The 14,639-nt window shown below is 38.9% G+C and overlaps 1 long non-coding RNA gene across 1 annotated transcript; it reads left to right on the plus strand.

Annotated features, from left to right (window-relative positions):
- The first annotated feature begins 911 nt into the window (after positions 1–911).
- Positions 912–1,461, plus strand: LOC108236647. The gene is made up of 3 exons (XR_001808611.3): positions 912–1,035; positions 1,119–1,301; positions 1,380–1,461. It is a non-coding gene; the product is annotated as an uncharacterized LOC108236647 (long non-coding RNA).
- The last annotated feature ends 13,178 nt before the right edge of the window (positions 1,462–14,639 follow it).

The raw sequence follows: 14,639 nt of genomic DNA on the forward strand, positions 1-14,639 counted from the left end.
TATGTGGCAAGCTGACACAACTTTTCTGCTCTTTCAAATTGTTTTTATCCTTTTCTTTTGCAGCTGACACTTCAGCTAACTGGTACGCTGATCAGGTGTCCTGCACATGCTCGTGCTTGCTCTCTGACACGCGTTTAAGCTGAGCTGCCAGCAGAGACAGTGGTGCTGTCATTGCAGACACCTGAATAAAAAATGTTGCAAATAGCTTGCAAGCAGATATGTGCTGGCTCGTTGGCAGAGTCGCGGGGCTTTTGTGGTTCAACAAGAGGCAACTGAATCTAAAGACGTGCAGATGGCGGGGAGTGGACTAGAGATTGCATGCACAAACACACACTAAAGAATGTGTACCTGAGTGTGTGTGTCTGAGACAATGAGTCTTACTACAGAGGGGATTTTGAGAAAGGAAGACAAAAACATATTTTATCTCTTAACACTTAGCAAGGTTGTTTGTGAAACTATATACACAGTTTTTTAAATCAATGTTTTATGGTATAAGGGACCAATTATTTGTGTTTTACCACTTAATTTACTTTCATATTAAAAAAAAAGTTAATTTGACAATAATATGGCAAATATGACAAACCCAAATGTTGCTTAATTATGATTTCGGAACAACTGTAACACATGGGTTATTTTACAAGTCAAATATAAAAGAATAACTGAAACATACACCTACAGACACAGTGTTTAAGAACCTGACTAACTTAGACGGAAATAATAAAAAAAAACTACATGCAGTTACATCTAACTCACTGGTTTTCTCCTAACAGCTTGCAATGTGACACTGCATTGCTAATGAAATAATGAACAAATTAGCTTTTATGTGGGACATAACCAAATAATTGTTGGGATCTGGAGCTGGGGTGGTTTTTTGGTTTTTTTTCTCCACCAGAGGCAGGGCAGAGGCTGAGTCTTCCTGGGGGTGTGACCAGGGTACTGGGACTCAGCACACCTGTGGCTCATCCCATCAGCTGTGGAGGAGTATATGAGTGGAGAGCTGCCGACACTTCAGCGCCAGAGCGTTAGCCAGTAATGGTACTTCAGGCCTAAGCTAGATTCCCTTGTGCTTTCTCTGTTGTGACAAACCTAGTGATTCTTTGTGTGTGCCTCCTCCCCAGCTACCCCTCTTCTTCGGATCTCCTGGTCGGCAGTCGTCCCCACACGCCTCCTCCACGGGGTCCGGAACCTACCTGTCCGCCCTCCACAGCAGCCTCTCCACCCGCACCATCTCCCCACCCGGCAAGAACCAGACTCCGGTGATCCGGTACCTTCCTCCCTTTGCTCTGAACACTACCCCTCAAGTAAGAACGGACTTTTCAGCCACTGCCGACATTTCCGCCATAACCAGAACTCTACTAACCAGTCTTCCTGTGCTGCAGAAATCCAGACGCACCAGCCACTTACACCTTGGACCTGTCAAAGTGAAAACCCGTACCTTCTCAATAAACTCACTAAACTTTTTCCCGGTTGTCTGTTTAACTCTGCATGTGGGTTCGAAAATTAGAAAACATCATGACAATAATGAAGTTAGGCCTGCTGAAAACTGTTACAATTAAAGGATATAAAATTAAAACATTATAAGACTGTGATACTCTGTGGAGTGTATCTCAGTTCAGATAACTGCTGCTATTCAGCTTATCTGGACATTACACAGTTCACTCCTGTAGTGCCACATTTACTTTAAACATTAGTTGGTGCTCGCTAAAGCTAACTGCTAATAGCATCAGATAGCTAGCCTCAACCGATGTTGAACATGTCCAAAAGTCAAGCAACAGGACTACACGACTCTTCAACTCATGCAAAAACATTGATAACCTCATAAAAGTCATGAAACATTGGAGATATTTAGAAGACTTCCCTTGTGACTGTCGTTCACCAGCGAGTCACAGCCCAGTGAGATACCACCTTAAAGGGAACCAAACTCAATGATTGTCAAACGCAAACCAACATTTAGCATACTAACCACATTTAGCATCAGCTAGTTACCACTAATGTTATTTTAATTCAACCTGGAGAGACTCACGGCAAAGAGAAGCTGCAATTAAATGGTTTTATTTGACATGAATGACATGAGATTTTTGGCGCTCGGACCTCGGCGAAAGACACGAGTGCCGACAAAAGCAATGCGCTTCGACGAGAAGCTCAGGTTGAGCATTAGAGGCGTCTTCCCCGGGCCGGACACTGGTGGTGGAGGTCGAAAAGGGGAAGAAGGCTTGAGGGAGCTGGGGAAACTAGGGGTGGAGGTGGGCTGAAGTTCGGATGGGGCCATGACAGAGGTCCTTTTAAACGAAGGCTTGCTCGCTGATTGGATAAGCTGGAGGCACAGTCGGACGCTGATAGGCTGGAGTGGAGGTGCTCGACACAACGATTAAATGCAGGTGAGGCTGAAGCAGGTCTTCCAGTCTGAATTTACGCCTAGGCTTCATGAACCAAACTCATTGTCTAATGCAAATTAAACATATTAACAAAGCCAATCAGATTAAACCATAAACATTTACAGTCTTACCTTTACATATTACATTCTAAAGCAGAAGACAAGTCAGGTATAATCTGGTCATCTTTTGGCTTAAAATAGTGGACTGTAAAGAATGATGCAGCTTATCTCCTAACCAACGACTGGGTCAAATGTTTTGACCCAATATTTGGTCTAAATAGTTCAACCTATGACCCAACAGCTTCAACTCAGCAATTCAGTTTTATTATTTTACTGAAAATTTTCTGTTTTTGACTGGTTAAGTTTACAGCGATTTAATCTCCTGCAGCTGCGTTTGATAAATAGACCAAATTTAAATTATTTTTTAAGTTGAGCACTAGATAATATAACAATAAAAAGTTGTTTTTTTAGCTCTGCTGTCACTACAGCGGCACTGTTCTTTAACAAGATGGGGGAAAAAATCCTCTGTCTGTTTTGGGGAGATCTCAATGCTGCACCCCTGGAGGATCCACTTTACTTTCCCAGAGAGCAAACATTTGCAGGACACTTGAAAAGATTATATATCCAATGCCACCCAAGGACCATAACAATGAGTCAGTATTTCTGAGCATCAAAGCCCAATAGTGTAATTTGGCGTCTGACCTGCGAGGTTGCTGGACTCCATGACATCAGATCCAGTATCACGTCATGGTCAACCTCAGCCCCCGTGTGTTAATTAACACCAGGCAGAGGGATTATGGACAAAGCTCAGGCCATTACCATTCATCACTGAACAGCATACTTTGTTGTTTGCAGATGTAGAAGAGAGAATAATAACAAATTGTGCAAATTAGAGGAGATAAAACCCAGGGAGGATAGAATAAACAAAGAGCAGGTAAATTTAGCAGAAACTTGGTTGTCTGCACAGCGACTGATTACACTACACCAGAGTAATCCAGGTTTTTTTCTTGTTTAAGCTGTCCTTGAAGTGTCATCAACCTTTATGAGATGGACAGGCCCACAGTTGAAGCTTAAAAGCTTGTACATAAAAGACACTGTGTTTGCTTTGCTGCCTGTAAATGGACACAGCAAAGAGCAGGAGGAGAGCAGAAGAAATGAGCAAAGTGAACTGGTGAAAAACAGATCCAGCTGATTCATGGAAGATTTCCCTCTGAACAGTGAACAACAAGTCCTCCCTGAGCTTTTAAAAATGAATTAATGTAGATTCCAGACGTATTTCAAGTTTGTCTGTGATGCCTCGAATCACCGATGTGCAGGAATTTTGTAGGGGTGTGAGAATCTTGGTGTAATGGACATTCCAATGCAGCAACATTACTACCATTTCCCAGCAATCGATCAAAGCTTGTGAGCTTCGAGAACAGAAGAAATAAATACTAGATGCAAAAGTCTGTATGCAATATTGTGATTATGTGCATTGGAGAGTGTTTTATCCACCCCCTGAGCTAGACCATCCAGAACCATAGCACAGTGAAGCAATAAGCCAGTTTGACATTTTATTTAATTGTGTACAGGTTGTAAATCAGTCAAATTTACAACCTATTTAAGAAATATGAAACATCTATTACTTACAAAACTGAACTCTGTTCAAGGCCAGGCTGAAAGGTGTAGCCATGGAGGCTGGATACATATTTTTTCTTTTCTCACACAAGATAACCAGTCAAATAGGGTCTCTTAGGCTGAGAACTTATCTGAAGCTGTATGTCATGTAGTACTCAATGAGGGGGAGCACAACACAACCAAGGTTAAAGATTTAACTCCTTGTGGTGCCACCTTTATTTAAAAAGAAGCAAATGCAAGCATGCACTGCTACGGATGTACATCCATTTATTCATCCATCCATTTTCTATACCTGCTTGCTTCTGTTCGGGATCAGGGGAGCTGCTGCCTGTCTCCCTCAGTCATTCGACGAGAAGTGGGGTTTACTCTGAACAGGTTACCAGAGCCACACAGAGCCAGGCAAAACAGACAACCATTCTTTTGCCATTTGTCATTTAACCTATGGTTTTTAGGCCGTGGGAGGAAACTATAGTACACGGAGAAAACCTGAGCATGCACGGGAAGAACATGGCAACTTCATGCAGAAAGAGCCCAGCCAGGACCAGGAGTCAAACCCAGGAACCCCTCGCTGCACGGCAGCAGTGCTAATCAACTGTCCCACTGTGCACCCCATCTGTAGATGTATCATCTGTTTATTTATGTTCTTTTTTTAATGATCATTCCATGTAATTCTCTGTACATGTTTGTCTTACTAGTGTGGACGTGCAAACATTTGGCACACATCTCAAACTACATGCAGTCACATTAAAGGATAATCATGCAAATGTGTTAATTTAGCAAATGCTTTAGATTTTTGGAACAAACACGTGTTTTTCATGTTGTTTTCCATTGTAAGCTGAGGTGTCCAAATTGAATCTTCTCTAATGCATTTATTGGATCTTTTAAGGCTGTATCTATAGTTTGTTTCAGCTTTTGTTGAACAGATTATTGCATGACAAACTTCTCTACTATTATAAAAAAAAAACAGTCGCCTTTCTCTCGGTGTATGTTTGTGTACAGCTGAAACACTCAAGTCCTGGGCCGTCCCTTACTGTTTGACAGTGACATTGCACACACTCATCTATTCTCTTTGCTTACAGGCAGCACATGCACTCCGCTTTGCGTAACATCAAGTCAGACCCAAGTTAAAAAGGGAGGTGGATGATGCTGTCAGACAAAACAAGAGGGCGTTCACTGCCATATTGGAGACTTTCTCAGCTAATCAGGAGCTGTCCTGCTCAGAGACAGTTTCCATTAAATAAGTGCACACAGTGATAATATCCTCAAATTAACTAAAGCTGGAGTAAAGATTTAAGCTGTTTTCTAATCCGTGACGAACAAGATTAGAGAGTTTACTCTCAACATGCAGGTTTGATGGAGGATTCATTTTGAGGTCTGGCCCTTGGTGGACATGGATACTCTTCCAAACATGAAAACTCAAGATATGAACGCATATCACAAGATAGGAGTGGGAAAGAGTCTGCATTTATAACACTTCACATTTAGCTAGATTCTAAACTGAAAACAAACATGTGAAACAATCTAAACTCAAAAACAATGACATTGTTTAATTTCATGCTCCAAGAGTCAGTTTGAGGCATCTGATAAGGATGGCTACCTTCTTTTGGAGGGGTTTCGAGTCTTTTTCTGGGTGGAGGCCCCAGGGAAGACCCAGACCCTCTCTGCTGGACGTATGATGCTCTCCAGCCTGGGAACGTCTCAGGATCGTCTCAGGATCCCTCAGAAGGAGCTGGAAAGTGTCACTAGAGACAGGGATGTGTGGGGTTCCTTCCTTGACCTCCTGCCTCCTCGACTCAATAAGGAGGTGAAAATAGATGCATCTTCAAGTCTTAATGTATGCATCATCTTTTTCCTTGATAAAATAATTACATCTAAAACATGAGCTAAAATACTTTAAATCTTTTAAGAACAACTAAGAAAAAAGTATAACAAAAAAAAACTAATTCTGCTGAAATCAATTATTAATAATTCAATAAAACCTTACCCGTCTGTTTGTGTCAGATGTATTTCACAACTTTTTGAACATGATTTAAAAGATTTTTAGGTATTTTTTCATGTTTAAAAAATGTTATACTTTTCAGACAAAAAAAGCTATTTTTAATTATTTCATAAGTAGACTTGCACCATGTCTAAATGTTTAGTTTACTTACTTGAAGAACTTTTCTGAACATAAAAAGATACAAATAAAGAAAATACACGTTTACAAGAATTAAAACCTTTTATATATCTAAACTCTTCATACAATGTGTGACAAAAGAGCAACATGTTTTAAAAAAAAAAAAACTTCTGTGTTGATTCCTTGAGCGAAGGGAGCCTCTCGTCTGAAAAGGTTCCATACATGAGGTAGCGAGGAGAATGCTGCGCCAGCTAAAAAGACAAACTGTGGAGAGAAGAGAATACAAGTCCTGCCTCCTTCTCCTTGCTCATTGATCCAGCACAGTGAGCACAAAAGCTACTGTTTGCGAGTGTGTTGAGCAACCCGACCGGTTGCATTAATGAGGAAAAAAAAAGGCTTGAAAAGTGCTTCGTTTAGAAAACATCATAACTTATAACAGTGTAGTCAAAGAAACCAAGAAGAAAATAATCCTGTTTCCTACTGTAAGAGAACCTAACCTAAATTAGATCCTCAACTCAGAGTTTAGTCTCTATTTTCAAGAGTTATATCATAAAATAGTGCAAAAATTACTGTACGTTTATAGTTTTTATTATTTTAAAAGGGACACTTTTCTGGTCTAAGTGTCCTACTCATGTACTGTACAACATTTGTCTGTTTTTCATTCTGTGAGCATGTTAAATGGTGTTTTAGTGTGTGAGTGATTGCAGTTAGCCCAGCCCAGATTTCTCTCTTCAAGTCTTCATGCCTGTTGAGAGCCACACGCAAGCCATGATAAATCCTGAGTGCTTTATGTTGCTTTTAAGGGAGCATTATTCCTGCAAGCCAGTGTGTTTTTATCACTTTGTGTTTATCCTGGGAACACATCTTCACGAGACAAATCTCACACAGGAGTAGTGGATGACATTAATCTCTTTAGGGGGGACAGATTGCTCTTTTTTTTTCTTGCTCTCAACAGAATTTTACACTTTGTTGAAACAGAAAGTGCATGCATGAGAACCAAGTTATAAACCAAACCAGATATGAGCTCAAGATATGATTCAAACAGTTTCATGATGTGTCATGCACCATAATCAGTGTTTGATGACGTAATGATCAGAGGAGTTACAGTTTGACTGTAATAGCATGGGAGAAATTAGGATCTGTCACAATTAGTGGCTCTGAGAAACTCTTATTGCTGATATTATTAATTTTTGTTAAAGGAAACTAGTTTTTATTAAAAGGCCTAGCATTACCTTTCATTCCAGTGTTTTGCACTAAAATTATCTTGTGTTGAGAAATGTTATAACTATTTTTAAAAATAACATTATCTGTGATCTCATGCAAAATCATGAGATGTCATGCTCAGACTGTCATGAGTGGCTTTCAGCTACTATCATACCAAACTTCAGTTCAATATTGGTAAAAATTTGTATTTGCTAAGGTTCATCATCTGTGGTGACTCTAAGGTTAATAAGTTCTAGATATACAGGCAATTATTACTTTCTGAAAATTTATTAAAATCCATCCAGTGGTTCATAAGATATTATGCTTACAGACAAAGATAATTGCTTCAAAAGAGTTAATATTAAACTTTGAGGCAAAAATCCTGCACAATGAGAAGCTCTCAGAGTATGGATTGTGAATTACATTCAGCTACAACCACACCAAAGGTCAGTAAAGATGAAATCCAGGCAATTATATTTTTTTCCTTTCTCAAAATAGATCTGATATTTCAAAGATAGTTTATTTTATCCTTTACCAGCAACTACTTCTCCTGTGTTTTATTTAGACGTGCTTTCCAACTGCACCATATTTTCAGAAAAGTTTATCATACCCATCATACTTTCAGGATCATTTTCCTCCCTTATGAAGCGTAATATGCTCCGTCACATTCTCAGACCACACACCTTCTCGTGCAGAAAATATCTTCAGCCGAGTCACTCGGTTGCTTCAGTTATGTATTCCAGATTTGGAAGGTAAATAAGGATTTTTGTCCAACCTCACGCTGAAAACAAGGAGCTTTCTTTTTTCTAATGATCTAATTTCATGTTTCTAATTGCACAAATTGAACAAATGTGCTTTTTCTTGTTTAATTAGATTTTATAAACAGTCCCTATTCATCAAGAAATCTATCATTTTTGCTTAGTAACACTAAAGTTTATAAAAAACCTTAAATTTTGTTCAGTTGCTCTTTTGTCAAGATTTTTACCAGTTCTAACCAAAGAGATAAAGTCAATACTTCACTTCCTGAAAATTTGCATAATGCATCAATTCCATAAAATAGAAGGGAGTGTTTATTTAGCGAGAAAACACTGAAAAATAAAAACGAGTTCTGAACTGTTTCAAGAAACTACATGCCTGTCCAGTTTGTCATATGTGTGTTATCAGTGTTTACATTAGTTGGTGCAGCTACAGAAACACAAATGGTCCAAAAATGAATGAATAAAAAACGTTGTTTTGAATATAAAACTGTAAAATTGTCATTGTGCTCCTTATAGTTGCAGATAATTGCAGGTGAGGAAACCACACCTTTAACAGTCATCACACAACCAAAATGCACAACGGACCAAACATTTAAAATCTTCTTAATCGGAATCTGATTCAGTTACATTAAGATTTCTTCAAATCTGTTCAGAAACAAAAAAAAAAATTCAAGATCAACTCAATCATATTAATCTTGGCTCACAGTTCTAGTTTTACCTGAAATGCCTGAATAACAAACTAACTTTTAGAGACGTCAAGTTTTCCTGAGGATTCCTCAAAGTTGTAAACTTTATAAATATTGTTTCTGAGTAATGTTAAACTCCCCATCATCTTATTTATGCCTCATCTGTGATTTAAATATTAATAAAAGTGTAGTGTTTCTTGTGGTATTATAAAGATATGCTTTTTAAAATCACATTTGTTGTTTCTACCTTTGATATTGGGTCTTGTATCTGGTAATACCTGTTCTGCTGCAGGTCCGGTGGCACACTTTGTACCACGACACAAGCTGCCCTGGTGCAGCTTCAGATCTGCCTTCTGTTGGTTTCGAGTCTCGCTCTCCCTCTGAATTCGTCTTTCACCGATCTCGTCACCGAATCACACATCAAAGGCACCTCTGCTTGATCACAGTGAATCAAATCATGTCAAAGTATCATTGCTGTTCATATTAAAGCTGATGACTGTGATGTCTGCCCGCCGTTTGATGGAGCCTGGCCAAGTGAAACAGTTATTGTGTCATGAGGAAATACCGTCTGCAGTCAGCCATCCAACCCATTATTACAGGAACATAAAAAGTGGTGCAAGATAAAACTTGCACCGCAGAATCCCACTAGATATTTTGAAAAATAAAAATTATTGCTTTATTATTGACTAAGAAAGAAATGACCAGTAATTGGAATTTTAGGTCCCAACTTTAATTTGAAGAAAAACAAATTCCCATCCAGACAAGAATCAGAAATTCTGACAAAAACACTGAAATACTCCGGCTAACCACTAACTGGAAATACTGTTGATATTTATCACACATTAAAATACAAAAAAAAAAGAACATTAAGTTTTAATTGGCCGATGTTTCAAAAGCATGGCCTGAAAAACTGTGCACATTATTTTGTTCGGTCATCATTTAGGCAATCCAGCAGCAGAAACAAGAAACCAGGAGAGAAGAGTGGCAGCAAACAGGTGAGTATGGTGAGGTACAAGGTCCTGCAAGCAAATATTTAAAATAAAAAAAGAGAAAAATGAGCAGGGATGATGTCAGTTTAAAATGAACTTAAAACAAAAACTCATGAGAAGTATTTTAAAATGAAACAAAACCTAAACCAGGACAGTTTCCTCTTTATTTGTTGTTTGATTTTACACCTTCTCTGTATTGTCTCCGTTTAAAATAAGCCAAAACCTATAAGAAATTATAATCAAAACAGCTGACCTCATGTCTTACATTAGTGTTACTGAGCTTGGTGTGGTTACGGTCCGTTCAGGTTTAGTTTGGCAGTTAACAAGCTGTGTAAGACCAACTTTTAAAAAGCCGAGGATCAGTTTTAGATGCAATCAAAGCCTCGGCCAAAAGGCTTTTCTGCCCTCCTCCTCTACACTTAGTGACAACGTCTCTCCACGTCTGAGCCACGGAGAATTCCTTAGCGATTAAATAAATGCAGGTGACTTTGTTCCCTGACAGGCAAGTGAAGTAGACCTTTATTGTATAAACATTACATCACCCACTCTATAGGCTGGAACTGGAAATTAGCCATTAAGTATTAGATGGGACACAGCTTTACCCTTGTATCCCACCTTTAATCAGGAAAAACTTCCCATCAGAGCAGCTGCTGATGTTTGTTTCATGTTTTTGTCTGTAGATTTGATTCTCTTGGTGTTCATGCCATTAAATTTTATTAACTACAGATAACACCTCATTATTGAGTCTGATGTAAAACAAATAATATTAGGCGATAACTCAGAATATGTTCTTGAAGAACATCTTGGCATTTACCAAGCACTCCACTTATTTCATTCCCCCTCTGCATATCTATAAAAATGTGATAAAAAAAACTTATTTAAACATTTTGTTAGCAACTGGACATGTTTCTTTTTTGTGTAAGTTACACAGTGCATGCCCTTTTGAAGGTCTCTCTTAAATTTAAACCAGATGTTTATTAGTTTAAGCATATTTGTGGGAAAAGACACGACACAGCAGAGGACCACATTCTAAACAAAGCATCACAAATCTATGAAGGCCTTTCTATAATATTTTCCCTCTGCAGACAGGAGTCCACACAGGCACACATCTGCAAAGCTTTTCTGACACTGTCAAGCGATACTTTTAGAAACAATGTTATGGTTATGTTCATATTTATGGCAAAGAATCTGTGAGAAAGTATTTCAAAATGCATTCTGTTGATAGGAGTAAGATAATGGATGTTTCAACTTGAAACAGATATTTTTTATAAGTAGACAACCGTCTGTATATATTAGGGGTGTAACGGTACATGCATTTGTTCCGAACCGTCACGGTACAGGCGTCAGGGTCCGCCGCGTGCAATCAGAAGAAGAATATGTCAGGTAATCACCACTGTCATCTGCACACGTGTTTTTATTTGGTTTCTGCTACTGCCACAACAGAAAAGGAGTGGAGGAAGTCACTATATAAAGCACTCCACGCCAAAGCAAAGCAAGAATGGATGGTTCACAGGAAGCTGAAACACAGGAGCTGAAGAGCTGACTGTTGTTTCATGTTCATGTTAAATTACTGCAGCGGTGGAAAGTGGAAGAATATCAGCAAGACGTGGATGTATGGAAAGCCCAGTGGGTCATAATTTGCATGCTTTCAAACATCCTATTGTCAGGATTTGGGGGTTGTTGTTGTTCATGTTATAGTTTGGGTTTATTTGTGTCTTGTATTTTGTTGTTTGGTTGCCTTTATGTTTACTCTGGGTTTAGTTCTGTCTTTGTTTCCGGTCATCATTCTCCTCAGTCAGTCTCCTGTTTTCCTGCCACACTCACCTGTGCCCACTTCCCCTATTTACCCTCTGCTTTTAAAACCTGGTCAATTCCTCCACTCATTGTCGCTTCGTGCACTGTCTTGGTCCCTTGCCTTGCCTTTTCTGGTCACTTGTGACGCTTTTTGGATTTTTGTTGTTTTGCTTTTTGCTGCCTCACCAGCCTTTGTTTTGTTCTTTCATTTTAAAATAAATTATTTATTTTTTCTGAAAACGAGTCTGCGCTCTGGGTTCGCCTCCTTCTCCTGCCAACGTGACACCTACAGCATCTTCTAAACACTGTTAGATACTAGACTAAGAGTTTAATAAGTGTATGAACAACACAAACACACCTGACTGAGAAGCTTGATGTGAATGTTTGATGTTTTATATTTTTTGTATTTTCACACTGGGAGATGGTCACTTTATGGCCTCCCAGCCTTTCTGTGGGAAGTCTGCATGTTCTCCCTGTACATGCATGGATTTCCTCCCACAGACCAAAACACATGCATGGTAAGTTAATTGGTGACTAGGCCACACCAAATTAATTTTAATTTATTTAACTAGGTCCGTATGTGTGTGTAAGATCATGTCTGGATGTTTGTCTCATTTGCGACCTGTTCAGTGTGTAACAAGTTGAGAAATCTTACCTTGCTGTACATGACTCTCTTTAAGAGCGGTTTGTTTATCTGTCTCTAGTTTTTGGAGTCTTACATTTATCTAATATTAGACAACAAAAAAAACGAACAAATGAGACTAATGTTTGGCACATCTTTCCCTTTCCTCTTGTATTGAACCCATATTGACTCTTAAAAGGAGAAGCATGCCAAACCTTGATTTATATGAACTGTTACACCCAAATATCTGTCTGATCATTCATTCAGACCTACTTTTCTATCCACCCACGGACAAGCTATCTTTTAACGTGGCTTAATGTTTCATTTTGTCAAGATATGTCAAAAACGTCAGATGCTATCATGTAGGCCTCAAAAAACTTTTGAAGTTGCACTAAATGATGAAACACAATACTGCAAATTACATTATGGTTATTTAGAAATAAACCTAAATGACTAACCATTGTTTTATCATAATTAATGGCTCAAATATGTAATGAAGGGTAAATATTTTTTTAAAGAAGTGCTCTTTTTGTTTTCTTCTTGTAGAAGCCAACTACATTAAGTTTTTTTAAGGTTTGTTTACAGGCACCCTGAAGTGACAATATGAGTTTAGTATATTTTTCTGAAGTCCGCTGATGAAAAGTGTCTGATTTGCATAACCTTCTTGCAGTTTTTTAAAACAACACTTTAAATTTTCCTCATCAGTGAATGGACAGCAAACCTTTTCCCAAAACAGCCAAGAGTTTGACTCTAAGATGCACATCCATCTCTGCAACGGATTACATTTTCTACAAAACAAAGTTGTATTTTAATAAATCTAACTGTGGAATTTTATCTGGGTACGCTGAGGAACTGACGCAAGCAATTGTTCTTGAAAACATAAATCCTTCTCTCTGCTATCTTTTATCTGGTGCAGTCATTCCACACAGCATGGTCAAATCATTGTGTTTTGAGGATGCCCGCGCTCATCTGCAACAGGAGCTGCTGTAATCTGATCACAGATAATCGGAGGATAATCTGCAAAATCATACATCACAACCAAATGACAACAACTTGAACTCCTCTGAAGCTTCACACAACAGTGAACTCTGTGCAAAGAAAACCTCTCTGACAGGCAATCAGTCACCATCTGTTTAACCTTTACATGGCAAAGCAACAAATTGCCTTTGAATTGCTTGTTGCGGGTGAAGTCCCAGCTTCAGGGAAGAGTTTTTCTCCTCTCTTAAGGCAATGAATCATAAAGATGTGACAAATATGGTTTGACGTTGCTTTTTAGAGCTGATTAATGAGTGTAGCTACAGTCACGGTGGAAAGTCCCACACCGACAGGTTTGGAGATTTCTGTTTAGCGCTGGAGCAGTGAAGGAAAATTCTTCTGTCTATCCTGCAGCTGAGCACAGGTTGGTTGAGTGTCATGCAATCAGGCCATTCTGATCTGAACTGTTAAATTCACTTTAAAGCATTCTTATGCCTTTTGACTGTGTCTGCCATAAAAAGAATTTGTCATGTGCATAAGTCATAATGTAATATATTTAAAGAATACAATATAAATAAATGGATCAATTAGGCTGGTTTCTCAGAAGACTAGCATTCGACTCATGAAGGAGACACGGAGTCTGAAGATTTGCAGTTTGCTAGTGAGTTATATTCACAGTGAAAGACATCAGTACATACAAATCCAACAAGAAAAACAGACATCTAAAAGGCCATACAAAAAACATAAATATGCGCAATACTAGAAAAGAAAAACAAAACAACAAAACCAAAATAAATTAATCCCCACAGTTGACTAAGCCCACACCCTTCAGTCCTTTGACCCCAAGCTGGGGTAAACAAATCCCAAGACAAGCTGGCTTTGGGTAAGGTACTTAACTCGATGTGGTTTAGATCCCAGGTGGGAAATCAGGAGTCAGGATGAGACAGAAAAAGTTCTCAGGCTACAAGGAGCCTCCTACCATCCTGGCAGGAGAGCGGAAGTCTTCACACACGCAAGTGCAATCTTTTTCTTATGGCTCTAGGCCTGGACATTTAGCTCGCCATCTTCTGGCCTGTATAAATAAATAGGACCAGTAAACTTTGAAATCCAATTCAATCGTTCTGATGTGTACACAAATCTATATTCAATAAATATCAAATTCATTATCAATCCAATCAATATCCTATTTAGAAAGATTAAAACACAATTATTCAACCCAGTGTGGGTTCATTCAGCCCCTCACAGTCAAGCATATTGCTAACCGCTACGTCAAAACAACACTCACCAGATCCGCCGGTTGTTCTACATACAATTGACATCTCTCCTGGCTGGTCTGGTGGTAGTCGGCTCTTGTAGCTCAGCTCAGCTCTGCTCTGTTCCCCCCCCCAATGCATCTAGTGTTCAAACTTCCTGCTCGAATTAATATAGCCAGCCAATAGGCTGCAATACTACATGTGACCTTCAAAACTGGGCAGTGATTGGTTGCTTCATAGTCTCGTGAGAGC

The sequence above is a fragment of the Kryptolebias marmoratus genome, linkage group LG9, assembly GCF_001649575.2.
Source record: "Kryptolebias marmoratus isolate JLee-2015 linkage group LG9, ASM164957v2, whole genome shotgun sequence".
NCBI lineage: Eukaryota > Metazoa > Chordata > Actinopteri > Cyprinodontiformes > Rivulidae > Kryptolebias > Kryptolebias marmoratus.